Source organism: Polypterus senegalus, chromosome 2 (assembly GCF_016835505.1).
Source record: "Polypterus senegalus isolate Bchr_013 chromosome 2, ASM1683550v1, whole genome shotgun sequence".
Classification (NCBI taxonomy): domain Eukaryota; kingdom Metazoa; phylum Chordata; class Cladistia; order Polypteriformes; family Polypteridae; genus Polypterus; species Polypterus senegalus.
This window is the reverse complement of record NC_053155.1, coordinates 205692418-205712609: the sequence shown is the minus strand read 5'-3', so window position 1 is coordinate 205712609 and position 20192 is coordinate 205692418. Positions and strand designations below refer to the sequence as shown.

General features: G+C 38.1%; 1 protein-coding gene across 12 annotated transcripts in view; it reads right to left on the bottom strand.

Annotated features, from left to right (window-relative positions):
• Positions 1 to 20192, bottom strand: part of dmd (dystrophin) — a 2654580-nt gene that overhangs the window by 605446 nt on the left and 2028942 nt on the right. The window lies entirely within an intron of this gene.

Below are 20192 nucleotides of genomic sequence, written 5' to 3'. Positions count from 1 at the left end.
AATGTTTCTCCTATAGATTAAATTGTATTTATTTGAAAGGTATAAATAGGCTAACTGTTTATATCCATAGGGGATGAGAGGTTACCAATTGAACACATAGCTTATGACACCTTTAAACAACCCACAAACTCTACAGGAACGGACATGCATAATGCATGCACAACAGGTAAAAAGATGTGCAAAATAGTATAAGCCTGTTGTGTTTTACACAATATAGCAATGAAAAATGGATGTCTGCTACCTAATAAACTGAATGAACCTGACCAACAGCCAATGCTTGAAGAGCCAGCTGATGAAAACCACAGTGCAACAGCAATTATGACACGCCACTGAATAATACAATGACTCTGATCTGTTGGGCCCTTCAGCAAGGCCCTTAACCTGAAATTAGTCTGTCCTGGGTATGACGTTAATCTGCATCCAGCCCTGCATGTAGGCCCTTCAACCTGCAGGGAAAAATACTGGGGGTTGTTGGCAGAATTAGCACTCCGGCAGCCATAAAAAACCTCACACTGATTCATGCCATCTGAAATAGTGTGGTGCTGAGGTGTCACCTGTTGCCATGGCTGCACCTGGGTCCAAAATCTGGGATCTTGAGGTAGTTTGTCATGTGGTGGGTGCAGCAACGCGCTGTATCAGCGTATACTCCTAACCTCTTTCTCTGTCTCTGTCTCTCTCTCTCTCTGAGATAAAGACGTTTTATTGTATTAAAAATTCTGGAAACACAAATTAACCAAGTATTTGGTAAATTACTTAGCATTTGGCTCCATTTAGTAACATTTTACATAATTCACTCAGACTATTGCTTATTTCTTTCAAACTGGTTTGTTTGTCTTTCAGAGTGTAGTACATTCCTTCAACTGCTTTTGATTCAAGATACTGCCTTGCATGGGAACTGGACCACTTCTGTGGCATGCAGGTTCCTGAGCATGTGGAGTGCTGGGCAGCTCACATGTAGTCCTTGCACAGCAAGCGGAATCTCCCTATTCATCTAAATAATAAATACAATAATGAATAAATGAATGTTTCAGCTCATTATTATTACCGAATGAAATACGTTACTTACAATTCACATCTGATGACTGCTCTGTAGTTGGAGCCATTGTAACGTATGTGAATAATACCCACTAAAGACACCTCTCCAATAATGGATGCAATGCGCTCATCTGAAACATCACTGAGGTACATTTTCAGTGAGCAGCTATACTAAGACTATTTCCATTTTATTTCTTGAACAGTTTGCTCTACAGAAGACACTGAATTAACTGTATTAATCACCTCTTTCCAATCAATTCCTTTGCCTGACCCAGTGACACCACTACTCACACTAGAGAATATTTGTTTTCTTTTGTTAATTTCTGTTAACACTAGAATTACCAATGCCTATAAAAAAACTCGTAAATCCGTCCCACCTTAAGTCCCTTCGTATCTATCTGTCAGCTTCTTTTGTGTTGTAAATTTGTCAATAAGTAGCAAGCAGCAAGCAGCCTGCTATCACATCCCCCGACTGCCACACAGTTTTCTCAGCTCAAGTCTGTTTACCTGCGTGTCAGTAGTTTAGAGTTGTATAGAGTGAGAAGTCTAGCAAAATACTACATTGTTATTTGGAAAACATGAATCGCATGTGTGTTCCGTGTCTACAACAATCTATGTAAACACATCGTTAAAACAGAAACATTTTTCATGTTTTAGTAATAATTGACAAAATGTCGACATGGACTGTATAATGTGTGAAGCCTGAAGTCCAAATATAAAATAAACACTTTTACAAAAGGTACAAATATAACAAAACAAGTGCGCTTCTATTCAAGAATAAAACTGCAGGAAAAGAACCCGCATTAGGGTGTGACATTGACAATCCTTTGATATGACTGTTTTGGTGGCACAACGGTAACAACTGTTGATTGCTAATCAAAACTTCACGGGTTCGACACTGGATGACTCCATTTTGAGAAGTGAGCTGCCCTTATTCTTACAATTTTAGAATAAAAACATACATTTGATTTAAGTCTGTAACAGCCAGTGTAAATTTATGATACTTGTAAAGGTTAGGTTTGTTTTTTTTATTCAGTTTTATTCTCTCAGTCGTGTTCACGCTTCCCCCGATCTGACACTGCTGTTTTCACATAAAGACGTCCTATAACAGAGGTGAACACGGATGATGATGAGGGTTCTGCACCAGAGAAAGAATGCATGTCGCATGTTTGCTGTTGCTGTACTTTGTATATGTACACGGGAAGCTCTGCAATCTACTTGTGACTTTACACTGTAGGAAGATAAGTAAATAAATCAAGGTAAATATCATTTCGATCTGGCTCTTATATACAAAAGTATGTTTAAAGTTATTAAGGTAATGTGACTTTTACTTTACCATATTTTGTTATTTTATATTATAGGGCAGTGTGATGTTGTGGTTAAGGCTTTGGACATCAAATCCTGAGGTTGTGGGTTTAAAGACAATAAAAACTGAGATACCCATTTCTTTTACAAATAAAACAAAATAATATAAAAATAAAATTGAAAGCAAATGGTAAAACTTTCAGAACACTGAAGGCTTAACCACCATTATTGTCAGGAAAAAGCAACAAAGAGTCTTTCACCAAAATCCTATTAAATAACCAGAGGCAAACTGTTAAGATGAAACCAAAATAGGAAATAGGAGCAAGAGTCAAAATTAGAATAATGACAACAAAAAACTCTAACAGCATTTGTTCAATGATTGAATCTTGGAAAAAGGGGCTTATGCTGTTTTAAATGTAATTTCTCAATTAGTATCAGGAAGGTGGTCCTTAGCAACCAGGCAAGATACCCTAGCAACCTACTGTTAGTTAGTAGAGGCTTTCAAAATGGCAATTTGGCACAGTTACATTTACATTAAAAAATGTAAAACTTTCTCAAATAAAGAAATAAAACTCAAATGTGTATATGAAAGTAAACCTTAGAATATTAATCCTTTTAAAATATAAAATTATTGTAACCTAAAAAAAATTATAGTCAAAACGGCTTTCCCACAGTTTGAGAATTATGCAAAAACCTTTTATTACTATCTTTCATATTTAAGTAAATTTAAAATGATTAGTTTTGAAATGGGGAGCCTATTATTTTAGTAAATTTATTACATTTTAGATTTCAATTTGCAGATTGGCCCTTTATTTGATTTTTAGTTCATTTTGTATCAGGCCTTTCTCCTAAGAGTGAACCTCTGCATTTGTTTTTTTGAAACTTAGTCATGTAGTAGCCTTGACAGCTTTCTAAAAGGTATCTGGAAAAAATAACAGTACGTGTGGAAAATAATTTTAGGGTAACATAATACTGATCTTAAAGAAATAGCATAAATTGTTAATAAATGTTGAAAAATCAGATAAAGTTCAAGTGAAAAACGAAATTTACTGAAAGATGACTAAGTGATGGCTAAGAAGTCAGCAGATGTCCTGTAAACAACCAGAATAGTCAGTTCCATGGTGGTGGCTCAACTCAAGGGTATAAAGAAGAACCAGAATATAATATAATAGACTTTTATTTTATATAAGTCATTTGGGTGTAAACCAACGAACCAACCAGAGTAAAACATATTAATTGATTGACACTATATGTAAATTCAACAGTTTATAAAATGAACCTCTATTCTTTGTTCTTCTGATCATTGTGGCCAAGCTGACTGCGTTTGAAGAATGCTCCCTCTAAGGGCTCATTTATACTTCACGCGACGCATGCTGCAGAGGACGCTCCTGCTACGCAAGCGTTGAAGTGTTTATACTTGCGCGCGTACTTTACGTAAATCTGGAGGAGTCCACCAGGTGGCAGTGTGAGATATTATCACGGTGAGAACATGTTTGGCTTCACTGTGTTGTGAATTGCCTAAAACACCTATTAAATTCCGATAACACCTTACCGCAATATCTGTGAAAAGGATGTTTATTGATTAAATCCATCAATCCAGGGATGTGTCCATTCCAACAAGCATTGGGCACGACTGAGAAACAATCCCTGGACGAGGTCTCCGCTCATCGCAAGGTGAATACAAGCACACATACACTAGCGTCATTTTAGCGGCACCAAATCCCCAAATCTGCTTATCTTTGGAAGGAAACCGGAGTACAGTGTGGAATACAAGCAGGAAATACCAGCAACGTAACTCCCTGCGAGACAGCAGTGCTATTGCTCCGCCACCGTGACACCCCCATGTGTGTAATTATTAACAGTATTCATTATTTAAATGAAATTATATGTAAAATGTAACATACACACTTTAATGCATTTCATCATGAATGTGATATCAAGTATGAATCTAATGATTCTAAATGTGCAGAGAGTTGGAATATCAGACATTTAATTTGTTCTGTGTGGTGATCTTTTGCTGCTTGCCGCAGCTGTCAGGTCCAAGAAGTTCGTAGCGATTAAAAACTGGGATGACGTTTACGACGGTCTGCTTTAATGATAAAGTAAACTACGAGGTTAAAGTGGACATTTCGAGATTAAAGCGAAATTTCCACTTTAATCACAAAATACACATTTTCACCGTGTCCTTTATTTTTTTCTCAGTGGTTCAAATATAACGCTATACATTATGTTGCTGTTGTTAAGTTGCAAAATAAAAAATTAAAAAGACGACACAAAAGATGGTATGTGAGACTTTTAAAATGTATCGTGTCATTACATTCGGGAACTATCTACATGTGACAGAAAGCCTTTATGCCGATCCTACGGGATGGATGCTTTGATGTGGCGAAGCAAAATGCCGACATACAAATGCATTCGTGGTGCTTTTATATTCAAGCGTCGCATATTCCCGATCGCAATGACACAATACATTTTAAAAGTCTCAGTGCCGTCTATTTTTTTTTTGCAACTTCACATCGGCAACATAATGTATAGCGCTGTATTTGAGCCACTGAGAAAAAAATAAAAGACACGGTGAAAACGTGTATTTTGAGATTAAAGTGGAAATTTCGGCTTTAATCTCGAAATGTCCACTTCAACCTCGTAGTTTACTTTATTATTAAAGCAGACCATCGTAAACGTCATCCCAGTTTTTCATCGCTACGAGCTTCTTGTACCTGACAGCAGGTAAAGTAAAAAAATAAAAAATAGACGGCACAGAAGATGGTATGTGAGACTTTTAAAATGTATCGTGTCATTACGATCGGGAATATGCGACGCTTGAATATAAAAGCACCACGAATGCATCTGTATGTCGGCATTTTGCTTTAACACTTTGAACCATTCATCCAACAGCAAAGCGCGCACATCGATCCCCGAAGGATCTCCATAGAAGCTTGCTGTCACATGTAGATAGTAAACAGAGACTCTGACGTCACGTTCCGACTTTTAGCACACTGCGCCCCCCGACTTTTTTCTGGTACTGCCACTCGCGCACGCGTCACGTTAATTTCTGAGGACCTGCTCAGAGGACGCGTGAAATGAACGCTGGGAACGCGTGGCAGCCATGATGCGGACGCGTACGCGTTCTGAGCGTGAAGTATAAATGAGCCCTAAGGCATTTTGCCAAGGAGTACAATGAACAGCTTTTCTCCAGCCTGATAACTGGTTTGTCCTGTTAGAGGATGCTTCTTTCCTTAATAAGATGTTAACTTTCTACCACAGACGACATACTGTAACTATTAGCTAACTAAACGTCTTTGATGGGCTAAACGGTCACCTCTCATTTGTTCAACTTCTTATGTTCTTATGAAAAATCACTTTTATTTTTGTGTGACGGTAAGTCTCCACAATCAAGGTGTTAAATCTTGAATACTGCAATCTCACTGAAAGTTTACAATATCTTTTTTCTTCCTTAAGGCTCTTCCAATAATTTACTGTCCAACTCCCAGATTACCAAAAAAATATGGTATAGTAGTATATAACAAATAAGGGTTGTCATGTAGGGATATGAATAATTATTGCTGGGAATGGGTAGGGCTTTAAGATTTTTTGTAAATGTCAAAAAAGAAATTCTATTAGTTTTGAGTTCTAAACAACATACTGTAGTAGTACATTTGAAACACATTATTTGAATGTTTGCGCTATAAACTGTGGTTCTGCTTCAGTCTGTTTCTCTAATGAATTCTGAAAACAAAGCCATTGTTAATTTAGTACTGTTTCAAATGGCAGCTCATCTGCATTGCTTATACCCAAGGTAAACATAATTATGTAAATAAAATAAATATTGCTCCTAAAACTTGTAATAAAAGGTAAATATAATAAGTTGAACAATTTGGCTTGTATTTGTTTATAATTATATAGCTATTTAAGAAGGAGATAATGAGAAGCATCAAAAACTCAATTACGTTCCCAGTACATGGAAAAACAGAAAAGAACATTTCTTTGTCAACAAACCACAATGTTTACTTTACATAATATTAGAATGAATTCTTTCATTTGGCAATTAGTAATTAGCACAGCTCATGCATAAAGTACAAAAACTTTATCAAAACAAACCTCTCAAATATGCAATTGAGCAAGGTGGCCTAGGAGAAAGGTTAACAGAGAGATAATCAAAGGCAATGAGTTTTCTTCGTCCACAATTACACTTAGTGGATTGTAAGATTCCAACAGTGTGTGTCAAACTGTTCATTATTCACCAAATAGCCCTTTAATCCTGTCAAAGGAATCAGAGTCAATTGGCCCAGGTTTAAAAGGCCCGAAATGCAATGTCTTTTTTCTCTTTTACTTGAAGGCTATACAAGGATTATTTTAAACACTTTGTCTTACATCATTGAACAATCACACAGATCAAATAGTATACATGTCAAACATCTGCACAGTCTGACCTTTTCTATTCTGTTGGAGTTTCTAATGCTTCTGTGGAATGAAGACTGCAAGAAATGAATATAAAGGAATACAAATGTTGGCACAATGGTGCATGCAAAAGCACATGTGTGCATCTTGACTAGCTCATTCATTTTTATCTTTCAGACATTTGCTTGACATCGGGACTCTCTTGAGAGCAGCAAAAAAGCAGCTCTGCCCTGAGCTCCTAAGTTAAAACTGATCTCAAACAAACTTTCATTGCTTACATGCTTTGGTTACATTTCTGTCAGCGGTATCTCTCCATTCTGTTGGTCTGCCTGTGTGGTGTCACACTTTAAACTCTGAATCCACTTGCTCAAAGTGCACCTTTTCTGTCTTACATTTTATACCTGCTCTTCACACATGTGTGCTCAGCTCCTGCTAACATTACTAAGGAACAGAGTCCTTCATTTCCTGGTATACAATTACTATAGAATAGCTACTTGCTTAACTTACCTTTCTTCCATTTTGAAGAAATGTCATGAACACATACTTAGCTGACTGTTTTATATTATTCTTTGATGAGGTTTTTCTAGTGTTAAACATTACTAATTTATTGTGCCATGCCATCTACTTTGTATTGCTTTTCATTAATTTTGTGCTTGCCTTTACTGCATGTTTTGTTCAAGCTTGGAAAAGAAATGCATGAGCATTTCTGATTCTGCAGCATCGCAGTGGCTGAACCCTTTCAGTCCAATCAGTTTCTTAATTTCATCAATTCTGTTGTTGCACAGGAGTCTTGCTATCGTCTACCCTTTTTGCTTCATTTTAATTTATCTGCTTGTCAAGAACTTTAAGTTCCTTTTTTTTCCCTTTTATTTACCAGAAGGCAATGAGTTATGGGCCGCAAATAAAAAGGACAATAGCAGCTAATTAGCTAAATGGGTACCACTTTCACCCTGTGTGTGTGTTCAAGTTTAAGTAGCTGTGGTTAATGAAATAAAAAGAAAGAAAGAAAAAAAGGCTTAGGGATAGAGGTCCTCCATTTTTATCAGTTTATTTTGTTGATTTGCTCACAAAAGTTAAATATAGCTTGTATGAATCTTCCGAGGCAGAAAAATGGTAATAAACAGAAGGAGCAGAATACCAGTAAAATGGTTCCTAATTATTAAAGAAATGCTTGTAGCCACTGAGGCCCCCCAGAACCAGTCTTTGCTGCTCCGGGTGCAGCGAATTACATATAAAATACAAATTGATTGCACATGACTAAAAGTCAAGGAAGGCTGTTGGTGATTTCACTATTGTAGTAGAATGTCAGGTACTGCCTGCAATTCAGACATAGCTACCAATACTGCCAGAAGCAGTCATCCAAAGAAAAGATCAGAAAACAAAAAAGGCGTATTGAAAAAGCAATCAAAATGGAAAAATCAGACATGGTATGATTCAATACAAGAAATATTGTCTCAATAAATCATCTCATCTCTAGACCTAGTGAATTATGTACTGTGGTATAGAAAACTGAGATGAACATGAATTCTTACTTTAGATGATGCATATATTTAATCTCAAAGGTGCTTTTATATGTATGTATAAATGTATAGTCACATACGCAAGCCTCTGGCACATCTCACAGATTTGGATTTGTCTTTAAATTCAGGGACAGACTTTGATGTGACAGAACTGTTAACTTGCCTTCTGTTTCCTTTACAATAGAGGAGAGTTATCTGCAGGACTTCTGACATCACTTCCTTGATGAATAGCCAAAACCCCCCTAGTTACCTACCCTCGCTACATACAGTAAACTGTGTGAGACCAACTGTCGGCGTGAGTCAAGACCTAACTTCTAAGTGAGATGAAAGTTTGTGTAAGCATCTGTTGGCTAACAAAAAGCCTCCTCATGTCAGTGCTGACATACTTTAATTTGAAGTATGATGTTTGCACCCAGACATTAATCTCTTGATTCCAGTGAGTGTTTGTGTATATACATTATATACAGTATATATATACATACAGTGGAACCTTTAGATACGATCACCTCTGTATACAAGAAATTCAAGATAAGAGGAAAGTATGAGAGAAAAATTTGGATCTAAATACGAGCTTTGGCTCGCGTAACGAGCCACGAGCCAGGCTGTGGTTATGTGTGACGCGTTTCCCGATCCTCCTCGACTTAGGGATTCACCCAAGCTGATGCTGCCAGCCCGTCAGCTCACTCAGTGTTCCTTGTTCTCCCGTAGCGTGAGGATCTACGTGTTTGTGCGCTTGTGATTTCATTGTTTCGCTGTAGTAGTTCGCTGTATAAGCGTATCCAAAAATATCGCGGACATGCAGACGGAAAATAGGAGACGATTGCCCTCAAGAGGAGAGAGAGAGAGAGAGAGAGAGAGAGAGAGAGATATAGCACGCGCAGGAGCAAGCAAAATAAGGAGAGTGAGAGGCGCGCGGGAGCGAGCGAGAGAGATAAGGAGAGAGAGAGAGATGCGTGCGTGAGCAAGAGAGATAAGGAGAGAGAGAGAGAGAGTCTGGGCGAGAGAGAGATAAGGAGAGAGAGAGGCGCGCGCGAGCGAGACAGATATATATATATACTAGCAGAATACCCGAGCTTCGCAGCGGAGAAGTAGTGTGTAAAAGAAGGTACGAAAAGAAAAGGAAAAATTTGAAAAACAACGTAACTTGATTGTTAATGTAATTGTTTTGTCATTGATATGAGTGTTGTTCTCATATCTATCTATCTATCTATATATATATATATATCTATATATATATGTTGTTTTCATATCTATCTATATATATATATCTCTATCTATCTATCTATATATATATATGTTGTTTTCATATCTATCTATATATATATCTCTATCTATCTATCTATCTATCTCTATATATATATATACCCGCGCTTGGCAGCGGAGAAGTAGTGTGTTAAAGAAGGAAAGAAAAGAAAAGGAAACATTTTGAAAATAACGTAACATGATTGTCAATGTAATTGTTTTGTCACTGTTATGAGTGTCGCTGTGATATATATATATATATATATATATATAGCAAAATACCAGCCTTGCGATGTCATGTGTTAAAGAAGTTATGAAAAGAAAAGGAAACATTTTAAAAATAATGTAACATGATTGTCAAAGTAATTGTTTTGTGTATTTGGCGGCAGCGTCACAAAGTTTTTTTCGTCTAGCTGCATCAGAAAATGTACCACAACGTCTGACATGCCTCCTTTTTAGTGTTTTCTCACAGCTTGGATTGCTGCTGTCATATATATATACACACACACACACACACACACACACACACACACACACACATACATACATATATATACACATACATATCTTCATATCTACATATCTATATACATATCTACATATACACACACATATATATATATATATATATATATATATACATACCTATCTAGGTGTATAGCTTTGGTCACTGAGTGCAAGGGAAAAATAATAAAATATAGTCTATAAGTTATTAAACAGTAAAACATTAACGTTTTAAGAAGTACAGGTACATTGAGCACTACTGGAGTGGTTTGAGCACTACTGGAGTGGTTTCAGGTAAACTACATTTTAAAGACTGTGTAACACAACAGGTAAGTAACTAACAGCAGCTAAAATGTATATGGATCATCTCTCGGTAGTTGATCCCTTTTGAAAGGCGCTACACGACGGCTGTGGTATAGAAATTACATTTTCTATGTGAGCGTTCAAATTTGTGCCTGTGGTAATGTGCCTTACCGGCATTTAAAGAAAATTAGTTTTGTGTCCTCTGCAGTGTTAAGAGAAAGGCTTTGGTTTGGGATAAAAGGAAAAAGGTGTAAAGAAAGGAAAGTTGCCTTTTTCTTTTATATAGTATAGAGATGTGTTCGCTGGCGTTATGATCGCCTTGTGTAGACTGGTGAGACGTCCCGCCATTAATCGGCTGTGATGGCACTGTCAGTCCTCCACTCGTGTGCGTGTTTTCATAATCCGAGGTGAGGACCTCATAATCGTATCACGTGCAAAAGAAAGTGTGAATCGCCTTAATATTATTTTGCCGTGGTGTAGAAAAGGGGTCCCGTGTTTGCACTTGTCTGGGCTATAGCGCAGGGGAGGATGAAAAAAAATTAAAAGTGCTCACTTTGACTTAAAGCAGAAGCGCAGTCAGCGTCTCAAAGGCCGGCACAGCTATGCGCGCTGGCTGCTCGACTTTGCTGGGCAGGAGACCACAGTTTTGCAGACACGTTCATGATATCAAAAGTCTCAGCTCTTTGGAGGTCATTCATATATTATATATATAGCAAAATCCCGCGTCTCGCAGCGGAGAAGTAGTGTGTTAAAGAAGTAATGAAAAGAAAAGGAAACATTTTAATAATAGCGTAACATGATTGACATTGTCATGAGTGTTGCTGTCATATATATGCCTGCCTAAATAAGTCACCCTCGCTTTGCTCTTACTTTATTTACCGTTCATTTAATCATGGCTATTGGCGGAAAAATTATAAAATGGAAGGAGGATGGCTTTACCAAAACAATTATTGATGGCGAATCGATTATTCATAAAGCTTGAATTGGTGATGTTTTTCTGTGTTAACCTCATATTTTTCAGACTTCTTCTCAAACTAAGGTGGTGCGAGGATAAAATGAATCGGGATGCGCTGATCAATGTAATCGTGTACAGTACCAGGAAATCATGCATTGACAAAAGCTCCCTTTGCTTGTAATGCAAAGTGTGATTAAATGCATTATTTTTAGCGTTATGGAGCACATGCATCGAAGCTTCTCAGCTGTGCTTGTGCTAAGAAAAGGACAGATTTTAAAAATAACGTAACACGATTGTCAATGTGACCTTTTGTAAGTAGTGTCTGGAGGATTCAGTGTGGAGAAACTCTATAGAGACAGCGTGTGTATTAACTTGTGGATTTTTCTGTGAGTATTTGGTGGCAGTCTGACAAAGTTGCTTCGAAGACGGCATTAGCTGAGCTCAGCTCAGACCGAAATTAGATGAATGGGAGGGGAGATGATGACGTGACTCCCCCACCCGCCTTAACTGTCAATCCCCCACAAACACAGTCTCGGAATTTGCATAAGCACACCCCTTCACCTACAATTTTAACTTAGTTATAAAGTGATCAAAACTCTTGTTTATATCCTGCGTCCTCTCATTAAACTTGTATCCCGCATTACCTGTGGGCATGTGAAACGCCAGCGGTAGCCTGTCTATGAACTTAGTTTAAAGTTTAGGTTTACACCTTGCTTTCTTTCCGAGGCAGCAACACTCATGAATATGGTAGTATATGTCACTCGCTCGCTTCTTATTGTTTTTCGCTGCGTTCTCAATTATATAATGCATGTTTTCTTAAGCGCTTTTTGCAGGTCTTCCTGGTTTTCTACGCACTGCGTTGACAATCAGTTCACGTGATTACGTGGGAGGCGTGATGATGTCACACGAAACTCCGCCCTTCCAGCTCAACTCCATTACAGTTAATGGAGAAAAATACCTTCCAGTTATGACCATTAGGCGTAGAATTTCGAAATGAAACCTGCCCAACTTTTGTAAGTAAGCTGTAAGGAATGAGCCTGCCAAATTTCAGCCTTCTACCTACACGGGAAGTTGGAGAATTAGTGATGAGTGAGTGAGTGAGTGAGTGAGTGAGTGAGGGCTTTGCCTTTTATTAGTATAGATATATATACAGTGTATATATATACAGTTAGGTCCATAAATATTTGGACAGAGACAACTTTTTTCTAATTTTGGTTCTGTACATTACTACAATGAATTTTAAATGAAACAACTCAGATGCAGGTTTCATTTTGAAATTCTAAGCGTGAAGGTCATAACTGGAACCTACTTATGTACTGTACATATATACGGCCATAGCCTGCTGCCCGGTCGCCATGTGAGGCGGAGTTGCGTCCCTCATCGTCATGCCTCCCACGTAATTGAGTGCCTGCCCATATAAGGCCGTCTGTCAACAGCGATCCAATAGACATGCTGCCGCTAAATATTCGCGGGTGAAGGACTGTGTTTATGCAAACGAAGATGAGATGGTCAGGAATAGAATAGTGTTTGGCACAAACTCAGCAAAAGTGCGAGAGAAACTTTTAAGTGCCGGGTCTTAGCTAACATTAAATAAAGCCGCGGACATGGCAAGATCGCACAACATAGCACAAGCACAGCTGAGAACCTTCGATGTATGTACTCCGAGCGGCACACGAGAACTGATTTGTTCGTAATCTGAATCACAATCTGATTGTATGGGTGGCTACCTACCAGGTAACGCTTGTGGTTGGTCAGCAAGTTGGCTAACATCCGCCATGGTGCCCTCTTTCAGTTGCAAGAAGCAGATCATAGAATGGTGTAATTACATTCATGGCATTCGTAGTCTGAAGCACAATCTGATTGTATGGGTGGTTACCCCCGATACAATCAGATTGTGATTCAGACTACGAATGGCGTATATATATATAGATATATATATATATATATATATATATATATAGTGACACCTGTAGGGGCGTGACAGCCACCCAACCTGACACACACAGACACAAATCTCAGTTTGATTTCTTGTTCTTTTTCTGCACACAGCACCTTACACAGTGCTCCAATCACCACAAAAACTTAGTCCTTCCTTCTTCTCTATTTTCTTTCTCTTTTTCTCTTCTACTGCCACCTCCACTCCTCCCTTCGCAAGCTTTGTCCTCCACCTTCTGACTCCAGCTCCCAGAATGGAGTGATGCAGCCCCTTTTATATTGTCCCTGGATATGCTCCAGGTGCTCCTTGATGATTTTCCTGCAGCACTTCCTGGTGTGGTGGAAGTGCTGAACGGGCACCTGGATTCTATTCTGGCAGCATTTCCTGGTGTGGAGGAAGTGCTGCAGTTCATGGTTCTGGAATTGTCCAAGCACCCTCTAATGTCCTGGGGGAGGTATTGCCTCTTTCCCGGTCTTCTCATCCTCCAGGCGTCCTGGCTGGGCAAGAGCTCCAGCCGTCCCCCACAATATATATAAATAAAAAGTGTTAAAAATATTGTTGCATCCAGGGCTGATAAAGTTTCAAATTACACATTTCACAACACATTGCCACATTTCTTTGATTTATATAAGCTGATATAGGTGCAGGGGAGGGGGAGGAAGGGTTTATGATATTCCTGGAGCAATACTAAAGAAATCTAGCAAAGGTAAAAATAATGTTCTCTGTTCTTTTTCATGTCATGTACCTGAAAGAAGGTCGAATTAATGTCATTTTACATAGAGCAAAACATGTTTTCTTCTAGTGGCACTAAAACAAAAATAAGTCTCCAGTACCTCTGTATTTAACTTGCTAGTCTGCCAGGTAGCTTACAGTGCTTACTGCCCTAATATAATGACAAAATTCTACGAAATAGAAGTGTAATGATTATCCTTGCCCATTATTCCAGTCTGCAGTATCTTGAATTTTGACTTGAAATTTGGTATCAATACCAGCTTTTACACCTCAGTACTTGTAACAAAATGTGTCTAAAGCAAATAACAGACAACTCCCACTATCTCACAGCAGCCTCCCTAGTACACTACACAATTGCACACTTCTTGCCTTGCTACACTCCGTGTCTATTCAAGGTCTGATTCCTTCTTAGAGTCACATCAAAGAATGTGTTTGTTTGGATGCAGTAACCCCTGCATAGTCTGTAGCTCATTGAAGGGTGGGGGTTTGGCTCCACATGAAGTCTCCAGTACATTGAAAGGGGAACAGGAAATGTGAATTAAGTTTTTAAAAAACTGCCATTTACTGCGGTCCAAAAATACCAACATGACGGTACCATGACATTTTAAAAATTGAGTTTTTCTGTTCTTTTTCACTACTAGTATACCAATCAATCCTAGTATACATACAAATATTATATATACAGTAAATGGAAGCAAAGTGTTAGGACCTCATCTGGCTTTCCTGGTATAAAATGTGTTGGTCCAGATTCACTGCAGCTGCCGTAATGTCCTTGAACCTAGGATCAGTGATAGTCAAGTACCAAGATGAACAAAGAGTGGTCATGGAAGAGGTTAAACACAATAAATAAATACTGCAAAAAAAAACCACGTTAAAAATCTAATGTTAAAATCACACTTCGTGATCCATTCATTAAATCCATTTCAAACCATATTCCCATGTCTGCTACTCACCCTAACTGTCTGCTCTGCAGCAACAAACGCCCTCTGGCCTGCCAGGAACTTGACTTGCCTCCTGATTTTACCTCTGTCCCTTTTCTCTCCAGCACCACAGTGCGTAATATTTCTTCATCTTCCCAGCTCACCCTTCTCAGGTCTTGCAGGTGGGCTGTGACGCTGACAACTGTGGCCCCTCTCTCGTTGGCTCTCAGGCCAGCCCGATCTGATAGTACTTGCCGGGGTGTTAGTAGCATGACCTCCATCATCCTGATAATTGATGTTAGTCTAGCAGGACGCCTTGATTACTTGATTGTTCCTGTATCTCTAGAATGCTGAGCAAGAGTGACACACCTCTGGAGCTCAATCTCTAGAACTCCTCTGTGGGGGCATTGGACACTCTGCCTTCCTTTTACTGTGCTGGCTCATACTCGTGAAACTTTTCTTCCAGCCTTTCACACCAATCTATCCACCTGAGACTCCTTTTAATCTTTTGCAGGTGCAGGTGCCTTGATTGAGCCCTATGGAGTGTCAATGGAAAAACTAGCCGATCCAATCACATCTGCACATGAATGCAGTTAGCCAGCTTCACCATTAAACAATCTGGGGACAAATGACATATAGAGGTGCACCTTGCAGAGTAAAGGATGAAGAAGAGGTGGCCAGGGTAGCAATAGAAACTTGGAAAAGGAAAACCCCGTGCATTGGAGAGAGGTGTCCAAATGGGAGCTTCATATTTTTACTTATTTAGGTTGCACCCTAAATTCAGTTTTATTTTGTCCGGGTCAGATAATTACACTAACCACTAATTCAAATCAAATGCACCATGCCAGAGCAGTGTAAGTGCTCATCTCTCACATTCAAACTGACTCTGTTCTGTGCTGAAATGCTACAAGTGGGAATAATAAAAGCAGCAGCCTTGTTTTAAATGACCATTACCATTAAATTTTTAAGCATTCATGTATCAATTATGGGGTAAAGTGAATTACTTGCATTTTTACTTTCACTTTGAATTTGTATTATTTTATTTTTTAAAGTGAATTGAGCTTTCTAATTACAATGGTTGTGGTTGTTAAATGTATAACACATTAACATTTATAAATACACTAGTTGTGTTATTTGGCTTCACCTGGGAAATTGTGATTATTGTCATCATTAGACAATAGGCTTCAGTTATAGGGCTGTTGGTTAATCGAGTGTATCATAAGTATTATGTAACTTTTCTTATATACAGTATATATATATATATATATATATATATACCAAGGTATAATATCACTCTTTGGACCTAGGATTTCAAATCCTGAGGTTGTGGGTCATACCCTAGTAATCCTGTGTGGCTATGAGCAAGTCATTTCAATTGCGCGTGCTCCCAATTGCAAAAACAATAGTAAACAATTTTATCTCAAATGTTGTAAGTCACCTTGGATAAATGTGTCAGTCAAATAATAATATTATTAGGTCAATGAATATGCTATACACAAATGCACACGAGGAAAACATTCCATATTAGATCAGTTCCTCCTTTTTTCTGCTGTTCCAAGTGACTTGCCTTTTGTTGATGGCCATTGCAAAACACGATTTTACAGGAATGTGCATTCTTTTGAATTGAAATGGGTAATAGCCAGGGGTAATGTGAAATCTGAGTAAATATTGCAAGGAAATTCATGCAGCGTAAAGATTTATTGGAGTTTCAGCCAATAACCTGTGCATCTTAAATCAAAAACTGGAAAAACTAATGGGCTGATAACTATTCACATCACGTTGTTACCTTCCATTTGGGGGGTAGAAGGTTACCACTTAGAAGCGTTGATATTTTGGCCTCACAGCACACCACAAACATCTCTGTAACTTGCTCCAGTGTTAGAGACAGGAAGCACACCTGAAATGTCTCTGTTCCTTTCCTGGAGCACTCCATAGGCCTATCTTCAACTTGCCACAGCATCTGGCATCCTAGCCTCAGAGCATGCCGCTAATATCTCTACATCCTACTCCACGGTTCCATACCTGGAGCACAGTAATGTTAATCCCTCAAGTTTGCTGCAATGTTTTGGCCTCGGAGCACACATTCCCACCTAAGAATCCTGCTGCACAATGATCTTCTTTCTACAGTACGCTCTCCACAACTTCCTTCTTCCCAGCAACAGCCTACTCTGTGCTGCTCATTTGTTTTTGGAGTTTGGCACTTGTCTGTTTGAACAGTTTCCCCAGGAAATTTACACCCCTCTGAGTTTCTGGATGCCAATATTTGCATATGTCAAGAACAACAACTATCTCACTCAACACCACCTCCAGCCCAACACTGCTCACTGGCATTTTGTGGTAGCACGTTATAATGATTATAATATTTATTTACCCATAAATAATAATATATCGAAATTTCCTTTCTTAGTGGACACCTACTGCCCCAGATGTACAATCCTATCAATTCTGAGTCTTAATTAGAATGGAAATAGTGTTTTTATTATTTTTCAGTGAGTGAATGAGTCAGTGAGTCAGTCAACTTTGTATTATACATAAAAAGTTATTCTTGAATATCTATGAATCTATTAAGGAAGTTAGAGGATGGATGTGGTGAGAGAGGACATGCAGGTCATGGGTGTAACAGAGCAAGATGCAGAGGGTAGGAAGGTATGGAAAAAGATGATCCGCTGTGGCAACCTAATGGGATCAGCCGAAGGAAAAAGAAGAAGTGTTGAAGGAAATTAAAGATACAACTATATTATGTTTTGTTTGAGAAGAACAAAGCAATGAAGCATCAATTAAGTAATCAGAATGATAGTATAACATCAGATGGGACTGAATGTGAAAGTAAACTTTCATGTGGGTAGTTGCAATTGCTCTGTTTCAAGCAAGAAATATGTTACCCCTCAAGAGTTTCCAAAGTAACCATACAAATTCTCCCCTTGCACTACTCCTATGGGAAGGACGCATGGTGGGAACATGTTGTTAATGCTAGTAAGAGCACAGATGAGGAAAGTATTTCTTATTTTCATTTGTGGTCACAATGTGTCTTAATCCTACCATTATACCCTTCATTGTACTTCTTTATTTATCCTCAAATAAACTTTCTATGATGAAGATCTGCACTTGTCTAGCTATGTACAGGTCTGGATTGTATATCTAGGGCAGTAGGTATCCACTAGTAAAGAACATTTCGAAATATTTATCTTTTGTAAAAAGTATTGTGTACCCCAATATCCAGACCAGAATTGCCCAACACAACCTAGTCACATTCTAGTCACAGCCTAATCATCCCCTGTCTCTAAATGTCTCTCTCTCTCTCTCTCTCACACCACTTCACCATGTAATAGCTAATGTATGATGAACATACTGGCACAGAACGGCTGTCGTCGCATCATCCAGGTGAATGCTGCACACTGGTGACGGTTGAAGCGGTTTCCCAACCAATGTAGAGCTTTGACAAGCAAGATGAGTGCTATATAAATGTAATGAATTATTATTATTATTATTATTATTATTATTATTATTATTATTATTATTATATAGTGGTAAAAAAAAACCTACAATAGAAAAAGGAAATACTCCAAAATCTCAAAAATGCTTTGACTGATTTGAGTATAATTTGGAGGCATTGTGGAATAAGAAAAATTAGCCACTAATTAGTGCTATTCATTAATTTTATGTTCTGCCCTGTGCTGAAAGGGGACTTTAAGCAAATGAAAGACACAGCAGAAGCAACTGACAGGCCACACAAACAGCAAACAGTTTCCTGAACAAGAAAATGAAACTTGATCACATTTGGTGTGTACAGTGAAATGGGTGAAATGGAAGGAAAATTTTCATCAAAGCGGAAGGAAGACGCAAAGCTCATTGGTTAGTAGACACTTTAAAGCCCCAGGAAAGGTGCCAGGCATGGTGGCTTTGAATGCAGGTGTTGCTTTGCTAGAAGCAAAAAGGGAGGTAGAGCGGAGTAAAGGAGGAAATGGTGTCCTCAGATCCAAGACCAGCTGGGACTGTCACCGTCAGTATAAATTTAATGCGCCTGCCACAAACTATTTTAGTGTAATACAGTATACTTTCACATCTACGTACTTTGAAAAGGCCCCCTCATTGAAAGCATTTACATGTATATGTGTGTCTGTTTACTTTAAATGGGTGAGCAACCTCCAACCTGTTTAAAATTCTTTAAATGTACATTCACATCTGAAGACTTTAATCGAGGAACCACAAATGACTGATGAAAACCATGAAAATAATAATTGAGTGAACAACATAAATAAATGAAAATCATAAACATCTAATAATGATAATGACATATAAACTTTGATTTCCAATTATTACTACAGATTACCTGTTTCAATTCAAAAGAGTACCCTTTCCTGTAAAATTGTGATTTGTAATGAACATAATCAAAAGCCAAGGTCAGTCACTACTAAATGTTATACTCATGGGAAATAGTGTATAGTATATTAAAGAGTAAGCGATGCCAATGATCTTAAATTATTTTTGTTATTTATTATTTGGCTGATGCCTTTATTCAAGGCGAGATACAATTGGTTACATTTGTTTTATTTTTCTAGTTGGAGCACAGGCTTGCTTATAGTCACACAGTGTCAGTAGCAGGATTTGGACCCACAACCTCAAAGCTTCAAGTTGTAAACTGTGCAGTTTGCAATTAAGTCATATACAGACAACATACAAAGACAGGAATATGTCTAGTATGTTTGTGGCCACCTACCTTTCTTTAAATTGTTATTTGAATTTATTTAGTGTATACAGATATAATATTTTGTAGGGCTGCATTTAATTCCCACTTATGTTAGGGTATGACATATACTTATACAGTATATACTGATCTGCAGCCACCAACCACATATGAACTGTTATTTCACCAAACTGAATTTCTATTAAAGTGGCTCATTGCCTTACTCAGTTTTATAAAGCTTTAAAGAAAAAACATTCACAGTAGATTATAAGCACCAAGGAACTGAAAAACACACACACATGCATGGGTTACTTACTAGTAAAGACCGGCCCTGGATTAACCCCTGTGTAATCATCACTGGTACCCCCAGACCAGCTCAAGCTCCACAGACCTGATTATATTTGACACAATAATAATCATCACAGATTGTGGTTGAAATCAATTTGGCAGCCAGCAACTCAAGACTGTTTCTTTCCCTAATTATCCTATTATATTCTTGTTCATGTTAGGTAACATAAGCGTTTATATTAAATTTTGTGTGAACACAAAAATAAGGGTAAGCATAGTGGAGTGAAATACTAGACTTAAAATTAAAATTCGCTGTTGGAAAAGACAGTTCACAACAGGATTTTGAGAAAGAGCCAAATTGAGATCATAG